The sequence below is a fragment of the Petaurus breviceps genome, unplaced genomic scaffold (assembly GCF_028583685.1).
Source record: "Petaurus breviceps papuanus isolate PSGF00001 unplaced genomic scaffold, PetGlider_PUasm1.0 174, whole genome shotgun sequence".
NCBI classification, from domain to species: Eukaryota; Metazoa; Chordata; class Mammalia; order Diprotodontia; family Petauridae; genus Petaurus; species Petaurus breviceps.
In genome coordinates this window covers 9643409-9657753 of record NW_027185761.1, presented here as the reverse complement: position 1 = coordinate 9657753, position 14345 = coordinate 9643409, and positions in this window count along the sequence as shown.

Below are 14345 nucleotides of genomic sequence, written 5' to 3'. Positions count from 1 at the left end.
GAAATATTTTCACACAAGACCTCAAGGATAATAGTCTAACATTAAGTAGTTTAGCTTCCCCTCACCATATATATATATATATATATATATATATATATATATATATATATATATTTTGCTTTAAAAAATATATTTTATTTATTTATTTTTAGTTTTCAACCTTTGGTTCCACAAGATTTTGAGTTACAAATTTTCTTCCCATCTTTCCCCTACCCCCACCCCAAGATATTAAGCCTACTGAATACCCCTTTCCCCAATCTGCTCTCTCTTATATTCTCCCCCATTACCCCTTAACTTTCTAGTAGGGCATGATAGATTTCCATACCCCATTGCTTGTATGCCTTGTTTCCTAGTTGAATGTAAAAAATAATTTTTTTTCAATTTAATATTTTTTTAACATTTGTTTTTAAAACTTTGATATCCAGATTCTTCCCCTTCTTCCCTCCTTATCCACACCCCCCCCCCCCCCCCCCGGGAAAACAAGCAATTCAATATAGGTTGTACATGTGTAGTTATGCAAAACATTTCCACAGTAGTTATATTGTGAAAGACTAACTGTATTTCCCTCCATCTTATCCCCCTCCCCCCTCCCACTTATTCTATTTTTTACTTTGACCCTGTTCCTTTTCAAAAGTGTTTGCTTCTAACTACCCTCTCCCCCAATCTGCCCTCCCTTCTATCATCCCCCCTCTTATCCCCTTCCTCCCTACTTTCCTGTAGGATAAGATACCCACTTAAGTGTGTATGTTATTCCCTCCTTAAGCCAAATTCAATGAGATTAAGGTTGACCCATTCCCTTTCACCTTCCTGCTCTTCCCTTCCATTGTAACAGTTTTCTCTTGTCTCTTTTATATGAGATAATTTACTCTATTCTATCTCTACCTTTCTCCTCCCATTAAAATTCCTCTCTCACCTCTTAACTTTAATTTTTATATATCATCCCTTCCTATTCAACTGATCCTGTGCCCTCTGTCTATGTATACATGTACACACATATACATACACTCACATATGGATTTATACATACATATACCCTCCTATACATATATGCATGTATACATATGTATATACATATATATTCCCTTCAACTATCCTCATACTGAGAAAAAGTCTCATGAGTTACAATTATTGTTTTACCATGTAGGAATGTAAGTAGTTCAATTTTAATAAGTTCCTTATGATTTCCTTTTCCTGTTTACCTTCTCTTGCTTCTTGTATTAAAAGTCCAATTTTCTGGTTTTTTCAACAAGAATAGTCCTCTATTTCACTGAATGACTATATTTTCCCCTGAAGCATTATACTCAATTTTTCTGGGTAGGTGATTCTTGGTTTTAATCCTAGCTCCTTTGACCACTGCAATATCATATTCCGGGCCCTTTGATCCCTTAATGTTAAAGCTGCTAGATCTTGTGTTATCCTGATTGTGTTTCCACAATACTCAAATTGTTTCTTTCTGACAGCTTATAATATTTTCTCCTTGACCTGGGAACTCTGGAACTTGGTTATAATATTCCTAGGACTTTTCTTTTTGGGATCTTTTTCAAGAGGTGATTGGTGAATTTTTCAAATTCTATTTTACCCTCTGGTTGTAGAATATCAAGGCAATTTTCCTTGAGAATTTCTTGAAGGATGATTTTAGGCTCTTTTTTTTTATCATGGCTTTCAGGTAGTCCAATAATTTTTAAATTCTCTCTCCTGGATTTATTTTCTAGGTCAGTGGTTTTTCCAATGAGATATTTCACATTGCCTTCTATTTTTCATTTGTTTAGATCTGTTTAATAGTATCTAATTTCTCATAAAGTCATTAGCTTCCATTTGCTCCCATCTAATTTTGAAGGAGTTATTCTCTTCAGTGAGTTTTTAAAATTCCTTTTCCATCTGGGCAATTCAACTTTTTAAGGCATTCTTCTCCTCATTGGCTTTTTGGGCCTCTTTTGCCATTTAAGTTAGTCTATTTTTTAAGGTGTTATTTTCTTCAGTATTTTGGGGGGTCTCTTTTAGCAGGTTGTTGCCTTGCTTTTTATGATTTACTGGCATCATTCTCATTTCTCTTCCCAATTTTTCCTCCACTTCTCTTACTTTAGTTTCAAAATCCTTCTTGAACTCCTCTATGGCCTGTAACCAGTTTATATTTTTCTTGGAAGCTTTTGATGCAGGAGTTTTGACTTCGTTGACTTCTTCTAGTTCCATGTTTTGATCCTTTATGTCCCCAAAAAAGGATTCTATGGTCTGATTTTGCTTCCTCTGTTTGCTCATCTTGCCAGCCAATTACTTGACTTTTGAGCTCTTTGCCATGGTAGAACTCTGCTTCCAGGGTAGAGAGAGCTGTGTCCCAAATTACTGGGGTTTTTGCAAATATTGTCAGAGCTCTGAGAAGGGTGCCCTCTCTAGAGATACCCCAAGCTCTGCCACACTGGCCACGCACCCCAGGACCATCCTGCAAGACTACAACCCAGATCCAAACAGGTCAAAACAAGAATGGTGGCTTGGTCCTCCTACAATCTACAGGCCAGGAGCTCCTGAGGCAGGCACACAGCAGCAGCTGCAGCTCCCATTCCTCAGCCACCTCTCACCCCAGGGGCAGGGGCGGGACCATCTTCTTCCATCACCTGATTCCAACAGAGTTCTCCACTGTTTATTGTTCATAGGTTGAGAAGTCTGGAAACCACCACAGCTGCCAGTGATTCACTCGCCTAGTCTGTTCTGGCTAGTCTGCACTGCTGGTCAGTGCTGCCCCAGTTCTGGGACCACGCAGATTACACAGGACTGTGCTTGGCTCCCATTTTGGTGTGATAGACCCTTCCTGTTGACCTTCCAGGCTGCCTTCAATGGGAGATTTGTTTCTGTCACTTTGTGGGTTCTGTAGCTCTAAAATTTGTTTAAAGTCATAATTTACAGGTATAGGAGGTGGTTGGAGCAGGAGCTCAGCCAAGTTCCTGTTTTTACTCCACCATCTTGGCTCTGCCCCTACCATATTTTTTTTATATAAAATACAACAAAGTGTATAGATTGCAAAGCTATTTATCAAATGAAGCCAGTCAAAAAAAGTAGTTAATAAAGCCATTCAGATTAATTTAGATGGAATAATATGGAAGTGTTAGGGGGCCCAGGAAGAAGGATGCAATTTCAACTTGATTTGGGTGAGAACTATGTTACTCAATGAGTCTATTTGTATCAGTGTCTAAGGATAGAGGTGCTCAGAATCACCAAATTTAGTCAGGGTGGTCCTTAGATTAGAGAATCATGATCTGAATAGTGCCTTCCTTTCCTGGCAGGACCTTTCAGAACTTATGGTCTGTTTGTGTAGCCTTCCAAAAGCCATTAAGAAATCAGAAGAAAGGAGACATAAAGATATAGGACAAATAAGAAAGGTTATGAGACCACAGATTTAGAGCTGGAAGGGAGTTTAGTGATAATTGAGTCTAACCCCTTCCTTCTACAGATGAAGAAAGGGAAGGGCAATGAGTTTAAATGTCTTTATCATGGTCACATAGGTGGGAAGAATCTGAGGTAGGGCTTTTAGAAGGAGAAGGAAAGATCATCAGTCATTCCCATGCCACAGGGGATCGCTAGAATAGAGAGATTTAAAAAAAAATTATGCTTGGAAAAACAAAATTAAAACAAATACATTTGTAAATAATAAATAATAGTTGCAAAATAAAATCAGATATAGTTAGTATAGGAGTCATACCAGTATGTCCAAAGGAGAGTGCTAAGAGAGGGCAAGGAAAGGCTATGAGGAAGTCTCCTTCATGTATTTGATTCTATTATACCTTGTATCAATGGAGTTAGTTTCTACTGTTGGTGAACTTTTAATAGCATTGTTGAGAATTGGACCAAGAAGTATCTACTATACCATGTTTGCTCTCTCTCTGTCTCCCTGTCTGTCTCACACACACACACACACAATATAAATATATACACACATACATATATATGTACACATAATAGATGTGTGTATATGTATACATATATATGCATATATGCCAAGAACAAACATGATGTTTTTTGTATTTTTTTTTTTTTAGTTTGTGTGTACATTTGGTGGAAGGGATGACTAGATCTATTGGTGCAAGTAACATTCTAGTTGCGTGGATCTTGTCTATAGTGATGTACAATAGTGGTGGGGGAGGGGGAGGGTTGGCCATGCTGACTCACTGAAGGATAAGTGAACATAGAAAGAAAGGACGTATGTGTCTAAAGAGCTTTATGGCAGCACTTTCTGTTGTAACAAAAAAATTAGAAATATTGTAGGTACCTATCGATTGTGGAATGATTGAACAAATTGTGCTATATGAATATAATGGAATAGTATTGGGCTATAAGAAATGATGAATATGACAAATTAAGAGACACCTGGAAAGGCTTTTATGAACTGTTGCAGAACAAAATGAATAGAACCAGGAAAATAACTTGCACAATGACCATAATGGTGTGAGGGAAACAACTTTGAAAGCCTATAAAACTGATATATTCAGTGACAAATCATGACTTCAGGAGACTGAGGATGATTTCTGGAATTCAAATCTTCACCAAGATGTGATGGATTAGAGTCACAGAATAAGAGGTATATTTTCAAATGTGGCCAATTTGTTGAACTATTTCATTTTGACTTTTTGGAGATTATGACTGGGATGCAAATAAAAGAAAGAAAACTACACAGAAGAAATCAAAAGGAGGTCAGAAAGAGACACAAAAAGGGCAATTCTGTTGAGTCAAATATATAATTTAAACTGCATACATTTTCTTCATATACAAATCTTTTTTGTTCATTATACACTAAAATGTTGATGTTTGTGGATGATTTTTTGTAATAAAAGAGACAATTTAATATGTGCCATTATACTGTTATCCTTCCTTTCTGAAGGGACCTTCAAAGCTGAGCCAATGCATCCATACTTGGGAGTAATTTTTCATGGTAGCCATTCAAAAACCTCAGCTGAGAGGAGGGGGTGGGGCAGACAGAGGGAGACAGAAACAGAGACAAAGAGACAGAGACAGAGGGAGAAATAGAGAGAAGCAGAAGAGGAGGAGGAGGAGGAAGGGAGAGGTAGACAGAGACAGAGAAGAGGGAGGAGGAATTAGAGAGGGAGAAAGAGAAGAAAAAAGAAAAAAAGATACTATTAATGCAACATGCTACCCCCATACATGCTTACCAGTTTTCTGCAGGCTTGTCAGGTACAGTCTAACCTCCACCTCCATCTAGACTTGAAACGCTGGCTGCCAACTCATGTCACGTAACTCCCCTCCCCCACTTTATACAACCGGTCAGCTCCATGGCTTATCCTTCTGCTCTGACTTGATTTCTTGGCATGATTTCTTCTTCCTTCTTTGGACTCTTAGTTTATAGACACAAAAAGAGAATCTGAAATTTTCCAGTAAACAAGACAGGAAACCTGATTCTGGGGGACTTTTCATGCACTATTTTATAAAAGAATCTAGTCAAAGCAAATAATACAATAAAACAAGAAGAGGAAACCTTTTTTTTTTTGCCTGTAAACCCTCAGTGGTGGAGGGTAGTGAGTTCACAGGAATTAAAAGGATTGAACAAGTAAATAATCTGCCTCAGAGTTGAGAATGATTCACAAGTTATATTAATGACATGAGTCATGAAATTGAAAGCAGGCTTATTAATGTGTCTATTGATATCAAGCCAGAGATGGAAAGAGAGAGGATGTGAGCAGCACCTGGGAAGACAGAAGCATAAGTCCAAAATGAGGGAGGTATTCTGAGACAAGATTAAGGGCCACCCCCTCATCATCAGTGAAGGAGATAGTAAAGGATGTCAGCAGGATGTGATTAGAAGAGAGAAGAATGAGCACACAGAAAATAGCCTTATTTTTTTTCTGTGAAGTGGGAAGTGAGGTCTTTAGCAGAGTAAGTGGGTAGGGAGAAATGGCATGGGAAGATTGAGGGGGACAAAAATATTTGGAAGAGCTGCTACAGTGAGTGGGATAGGGAACTTATTAGGGAGGAAGAGTGGGATTGCCTTGTTGCAGTGAGGGCCCAGTTAAGTTTAATGAACATAAATTTGTAGTGGACCCAGTCAACACTTTTATAATTTCTTCCAATACTGTTTGGCAGCTCATGAGTAGGAACAAAGAAGGCAATTGATTGGAATTATCCAGGACTGAGGTTTAGCAAGAAGAAAGGGGAACAAGGGATTCAGGAATATTGTAGAGTTGAACTAGTTCATCAAGAGGTCAAGTTTGGGAAGGAAGGAGACTGAAGACAGAGTAAGGATGATGGCCTGGTAGAGTACTGGTAAATTTCCATAAAGGAAGTTTACAAATATGAGAAGTTCTGAAGAGGGGGCTGGACCAGGGAGTAGCAGGCATCAGGAGGAACCTGTCTAAAGTAGAAATAGGTTCTCCTCCAAGCAATAGGGTCAGGAAACCAGAAGGTTTTTTTTTTCTTTCTGAAATACTCAAAGCCTTGTAGGACACACATAGTTAGGACAGTATGGAGCAGAAAGACAGAGAATAATCAGAGAAATAGGAAGAAAAAGGGAGTCCAAAGGAGGTGAGGATTTCAAGAAGGATGAGGTTTCTCTATTAAATCCAGGAGAGGGATCAAAGAAGCTGAAAACCGAGAAAAGGCCATAGATTTAAAGTTGGAAGAGATCTCAGCGGTCCCTAAATTACAATCGAGGAAATGGAGGAGTATAAAGTGTTAGTGACTTTTCAGGTCACACAGCTAGTAAATGTCAAAGGTGGGATCTGAACTCAGATCTTCTAACAACATTATTTTTGATGTACTTACTGCATTAGAAAAAAAGATATTGTTAATCTTCCAACAGTTTTAGTTGTTGGGGAGGGTGAAGGTAGAAGGCAGATTTATGGGGATTATGGAGAGAGTGACTAGTGAGGCATCAGAAGAAATGACTGTGGGCTGTTTATATGAAGAATTTGGGCATGAAAATTATCAGATAAAGTCACCAGGATCAAACCAATGTTGCTTTGGGATATGAATGACTTAAGCATGTGGCAAAATAAGGTGGGAAAGACAGAGGAAGTGGAGAAGATTGCAAGAGGCTGGAATGAAATCCTATTGAAGGTAGGAAAGAATGGAATCCAGAGTGCAGAGGGAAAGATTAACTGTAGAGAGTTAGGCAGTGATCGTTTTCCTGAGATTGTAGAGGAAGAAGACCACATAAACAGATGTACCTTCTGACCTTGGAGAACCCAGATAAAGAGCCTCAAAAAGGCACCCCAGCTTCTCTCCACCTCTGAGTCATGTTTTCTTTGGACAAAAGGAATGTTTTCTTTGGGCAAAGCTTTCTTCTGTTAGGACCTACCCTTTGCTCCTATGACAGTGATGGGCACAGGAGCTGCTTTTTCATGAGGTGGAAAACTAGGGGAATAAATTTTAGAATTTGTATTTGAAACATAATCTCTGCAAGTTTTATATTCTCTTGAGAGAATAGAAATGCCTCTTCCCAGTATAGGTTGAGAAACAAAGCAAGATACCAGCACAAACTCTGGACTCACTGAGGTCTGTGGGTTGCCTACTCCTTGATTATGCACTTGATAACGAATCTGTAAGCAAGGTGATGTGATGACCAAAATGGACCCAAAGCTTGGCATTCTTTGAATGGATTTAACCAGGCTTTCTTTTTCCCTCCAACACTGGGAGGAATCATGCAAACCCAGGACCAGAGGAATGAGTTCTGATCCTAGATCTGCCATAGACACATTCTTTTCCTTTGAGCAGTCACTCATGCCATTTTATGCCTCAGTGTCCCTGTTTGTAAAGTGGAAATGCCCACTCTAGCCTTCTTTATTGAGATTCAGGAAGACCACTTAATGTAATTTTATTTTGATTTTATAGACACAAACATGTATAACATATATATACACACATATATTTGCATATATCTAAATTTACATTTCTACCTATATATATTTATCAGTATCCGTAATCATATCAATATTTATATCAACATAGATATAAATGATAATAGAGGTAAGTATAAGGTTATTAGAAGGGGGAAAAGGCAAGCTTTCATGAGTAATATTCTATAGCAGACCCTATCATAACATTTACACAATTGCCTGAAAGATGTAGGGAATGAAGGATTACTGCATGTTATGTTGGGTTTTTGCCTTTTTTGGGGGGAGGGAAATTGGGGTTAAGTGACTTGCCCAAGGTCATACAGCTAGTAAGTGTTAAGTGTCTGAGGCCAGATTTGAACTCAGGTCCTCCTGACTCCAGGGCCAGTGCTCTGTTCACTGCACTACCTAACCACCCCATTACTGCATGTTGATTATTATTTTTTTAAAAGAACTTTTGATTTGATAGAAGAAAATGCTACCTTAAAGAATCTATTCTAACAAGAATAAATATGTAAGAAATCTTGTCATGTTTAACAATGCAATCAGCATTGTTCAAAGTCCGTCTGATTATTAATATCAAGGGAGCATAACACAAGGTGATGTGTGATGTGCCAGGCAAAGATGCTTGCTATCATCATAATGTCAATCCAGTACTAATTCTAGATGGAAGTGGGCAAAACCTTATAGACTAGAGATGGTGAGATGGTTGAGATACTCCTGTTTATGGATTATGTTTATCCCTTCCACATTGCAGGAGGTAGGGGCACAGTTCCCTCACAGGCTGGAAAATCCACATAAAAATTTTTGACTCTCCCTTTGTACCACAGGTACTTTTTCTTGTTCTTTTAAGCCATGTTTATAGTGCCCTATTGTAAAATTTGGGTTAAGTATTTGGTCATAGGCTATCTTATACAATATTATACATATATATTAAGTATTTCTGAGTTTTTAAACTTTTTCTATGTCAACCGCTGGCCTTCATGTATCTGTGACTTCCACAAAAATTTCCATTTAAATTCTTATGCTGACCCACAATATATCGAAACTGCCATATTATATCCATTAAGACCTGGAATATTTCACAGCCTCCTAAATAAGAATAACAATCACTCAAAAGAATAAAACTTAGCTATTCAGACAAGAGAAACCAAGTAGATTAAGAATTTTTTTTTCCATTTTATGCAGTTGAATGGACAACATATAGAGTTCATCCACTAGTACATATAGCTAGGAGAGACACTGCAAATGGACAATGGGCTTGGCCCAAAATTAGACAAGAGGTAGAGAATGGAATATGTTGTCTTTGAGAAATCATGTGGAGTTTTTAATTAGGAGGCCCAAGCTTCTCCCTAGAAACAAAGGTCTATCTTTTTTTTTTTTTTTAACAGCAATATCCTTCTAAAGCTCTTGTATGGCTGAGTCATGAAATATTCCTGTCTCTGAGGATTTGAATTTAAGAATTACCCAAAGGAAAATGGAGAGGCAAATGAAGGGCTTGAGTATGCTGTTCCATTTCACATATGGGGAAATATGAAAGAGGTCTTCAGAGAAGTGTGTTTCTGGCAAAAAATGACTGGTTGTATAGCTTTAGTAAGACACAACATTCCATTTGTATCCTTATAATGTCAAATAAAGGCAAGAATGGCTCCCAGCACATTGGGTGGACCCCCTCTGGCAGACTGATGGGATATAGATAAGTGCCATGTATTAGGCAACTATGGAGGAACTGTGATATGAACCTTAGAGAGAATATCCACATCCATTAAATCATAGAACCATTTGACTATTCAGGTAAAGAGCTATACATTTTTTCAGATGCATGCATTCTTAGGTCAGGCAAAGTGTCACACATCTATAATTGCAGTTGCTAGGGGTCTGAGGCTAATGAATCTCTTGTGCTCAGGAGTTCTGAGCTACAATAGACTATGATGATTAGGTGTCCTTACTAAATTTGGCATTAATGTGATAAGTCCCAGAGGTGGGTAAGGATGGGGAAAGGAACCATGTTGCCTAAGGAGGGTCAAAAATCAGAGCAGATCAAAGCTCCTGTACCTATCAGTAGTAGGATCAGGGCTATAAGTAGCCCAGGAGCTTCCAGTTGAGGAAGATAAGAAGACCTGGTCTTAAAAAAAAAGTATACGTGCTTACAATTCTTCCTGAATTGAAATTGAATTCTTTCTGCTGCTCGCTCTTCCCCCTCCTCCCTCTTTCTCAGAAAATTGTGTCTGTTCTATTGAGTAGGATTCAACTCATCAAATGCTCTGCCAGCCACTTGCTCAAAATCTTGAGATTTCCTGGTTGGAAATAAAATTCCCTTCTAGAGCAGCACTCCTATAAAGGCACACCTCAGGGATATTGCGGGTTCACTTCCAGACCACAACAATAAAGCAAGTATCACAATAAAATGAGTCAAGAATTTTTGCTCTCCTAATGCACATAAAAGTTGTGTTTATACTGTACTACAGTTAAAATACAATGTCCATACCTTAATTTAAAAATACTTTATTGCTAAAAAATGTTAACTATCATCTGAGTCTTTAGCAAGTTGTAGTTTTTTTGTTGGTGGAGGGTCTTGCCTTGGTGTTGATGGCTGCTGACTGATCAGGGTGGTGGTTGCTGAAGGTTGGAGTGGTTGTGGCAATTTCTTCAAATAAGACAACAATGAAGTTTGCCACATCTACTGACTGTTGCTTTTACTTGAACACTTAGAGGCCATCGTAAAGTTATTAAATGGTCTAATTTCAATATTGTTGCTTCTCAGGGAATAGGGAGGCCAAAGGAGAGAAGAGATGAGGTAATGGCCAGTTGGCGGGGCAATCAGAACACACACACAACATTTATTCATTAAGTCTGCCATCTTATATGAGAGTGGTTCATGACACCCCAAAATAATTACAATAGTAACATCAAAGATCACTGTTCACAGATCATTATAACAGATATAACAATAATGAAAAAGTTTGAAACATTGTAAGAATTACCAAAATGTGACAGAGACACAATGTGAGTACACACTGTTGGAAAAACAATGACAATAGACTTGCCCAACTCAGTGTTGCCACAAACCTTCAACTGGTAAAAAACAAAATATCTGAGAAGCTCAATAAAGTGAAATGCAATCCATGTAACCTTGAACAAGTCATTTCCTCTCCTGAGTCACAATTTCTTCAACTACAAAATAAGGGAGTTAGACTAGATAATCTCTGGCCCTCCAGGTTCATGAGTTTCTGCATTTCTAAGGCAACACGGAGTAGGCTGGAAATGGGATAGCTTGTAGGCTATCAAAGTACTAGAAAAGTGTTCTATCTTCTGCTTCCATTTATGAAATAGGACACAGGATGGAAGGTGAGCTTTGATGGGAAGGAGAGGGCTATTTGATGGATATGGGGCAGGAGACTGTTCCAAGGAAGATCTACCTTATGTGTATGTTACATTCTCTTATTTCAGTGACTTAGGGAAGGCCCTACCACCATGTATCTTTCCACCAAAAACAACAATGGCAATCCCTTTAACTTATTTTTGATTCTTGAAATAGCCAAAATAGGGAATAAATCTGTCCCCCTTCAGTTAGAGGGAACTTAAAGGGCAAATTCCATTGATGGAAGGAACATACTAACAGATTAATATGAATGTGTACATAAACAAACCACAGTAGAGCCTTTCTTTGAAGGCCGATTTTAGTGGTTCAAGAGAAAGAACAAGTAGAATTCAAGCATCCAAAATGGGATGAGAGAAAAGACTAAAGAGAGTCTTTAGTAACAAAGGTTACTGGGTTACGAAAGTAAAATGTCAATATAGTTGTTACAAAGGAAGGAAAGAAGGAAGGAAGGAAGGAAGGAAGGAAGGAAGGAAGGAAGGAAGGAAGGAAGGAAGGAAGGAAGGAAGGAAGGAAGGAACTGAGGTTACAAAGTAAAATGTCAATATAGTTATGTCACATACATTTTTAAAGCACCTGACACTTGCAGACCAGCCATGTTTGGCAATTGTGGATGATACATAGTTTAGATAAAGCATTATCCCCACAGTCAAATAATTTATGACGTAGTAGAAGGAAAAGACAGCAACACTCAATACTATGATAATTAATATACAAAAATTTGAGAGTTTCAAAAGAAAATGCTAACTCTTAAAAAAAAATGCTAATTGCCAACCGAGTGAATCATGGAAGGTTTCCTGGAGGAGGTGACTGTAGAGGTAGGTCCTAAAAGATGAATAAGAATTCAACACCCAAAGAAGGGGATGCTCTTGGTTTTAATCCTAAACCATAGCAGGGGAGATTACTCAGAAATGAAGAAGTACATAAAGGGAGGGGAGATACAAGGGTAACAGTGGATTGTAAGCTCCATTACTGTACGTACTGTTTTGTTTTGCCATTGTATCTCCAGTGCCTATCATGGAATAGATATTTAATCTTTGTTGAATTTACAGTGTTGTAGCTTCAAAGATTTAGAGTTGGAAAGGATTCTATGGGATATCTAGGCCAACCTTCTCAATTCCTAGATGAAGAAGTGAGGTCAAAATTTTAAGTTACATACCCAAATTCATAGAAGTTATAATCATCAGGGTGGGATTCAAACCCTGGCCTTTCCACTGAAGAAGATCCACTGGAGATGAATCAATCAACCTGATTAACAAACATTTATTAAGTATCTAAAATGTTCTAGGACCTGTGGTAGGCACTGGAAACAGACAAGTGAAATAGTCCCCGAACTCAAGGAATTTACATTTTAATAAAGAGAATAACAGGTATATACATACATACACAAACACACACACACACACACACACACATATATATATATATATATATATATAACAGGTATATACATGTGTATATACATATACACAAATTATACACAACATAGCGCTACAAGGTGATTCTGTGGGAGAGGGCACTAACAGCCAGAGAGTTTGGGGAAGACCTTAGGTGGAAGGTGATGTTTGACCTTCATCTGAACAAAAGACATGGGTTCTATATAATCTTATTAACAATCCATTAGTATCTCGTAGTTACTGGTGAAAACAAGATTTAAGCAAAATCATAAGGTTTTTGATTATTATATGAAAGAAAATAAGAAAGAAGAGTGTTCCTGCTGAAGGTCTCAGGGCCTAACATTTCACGTGGGATAAATATTGTAGACCTGATACTTGGCACATAATAATAGTAGGAAGAAGTTATGCTCTTAGAGGAGAAAGACAAGGTCTCATCGTCAAATAATATTTGGGCACTGAGTAGCTAGGTGTGCCCTATGGCATGCTAGGATACATGTAGATTTCCTGTACCTTTATCCCAGAGTTTTGTGATCGTGTTGTTAGGCTTTCTATCTGTTATAGTGGGCTAGGACTGAAATGAAAGCCTATTATGGATAAATCACAGTCTATGTAAATGAAGAAATAACCTCCCACACAAAATATAGGCTATGACTTTACTTAATTGCTCAGAATCTAAAAATAGTAACTATGACATTTAGTTTTACACAGAGGAAATAAAAGCACTCAGAATTCTTCAACTCTATGGGTTTTCCTTTTTCTTAATCTTCCTTCCTCCTTTCCTTCATTCTTGCCTACCTCCCTCCCTCTCTCCGTTCCTCCCTCCCTCCATTCATTTGTTCATTTGTTCGTTCCTTCCCTCCTTCCCTCCCTCCCTCCTTCCTTCCTTCCTTCCTTCCTTCCTTCCTTCCTTCCTTCCTTCCTTCCTTCCTTCCTTCCTTCCTTCCTTCCTTCCTTCCTTCCTTCTTTCCTTCCTTCCTTCCTTCTTTCCTTCCTTCCTTCCCTCCTTCCTTTCTTCTTTCCCTCCTTTTCTTCCTGCCTTGTTTTCAGTTTTTGAGGCTTTGCTCTCTTATTCAGCTTTATTTTTGTATATTACTAACCCTTTATTCAACAAAGATCTTGACTTTCACTGTTACTGCAGTATAACAGAAAGAACATTGGATTTAACATCAGAAAACATGGTTTCAAGTCCCAGTCCTACTATAGGGTCCCTGTTCTGCTTGTTTGACAAGTGACTTCATCTCAGGTCTCCTTCCGTTCATCCTCTATAAAATAAGAAGATTGCACTAGATCAGACATTCTTAACCTGGGGATCTATGGATTGGAAAAATTGGATGGGGAAAAATTCCATCTTTATTTTCCCTAACTACTAGCTTAAATATTCATTTCCTTCTTCTATGAATTAAATTTTTAAAAATTCTGAGAAGGGGACCATTGGCTTCACCAGACTGTTGCTTAAGGGGTCCAAGACACACAAAAAAGAATTAAGAACCTCTGGATTAGATAACCTCCAAGATCCTTTTTAATATCTTTTGACTTATTTTGAAGGAGTTATTAACAAACATTTATAAAGCAGCTCATTTTTTCTAGTCTTTATTTTTAAGAAAATTACATTCATTTTTTTTTGAGTTTCAAATTCCTTCCCTCCCTACATCTTCTCCACAGCCCACTGAGAAGGCAAGCAATATGATACCCATTATATATATATATATATATATATATATATATATATATATATAT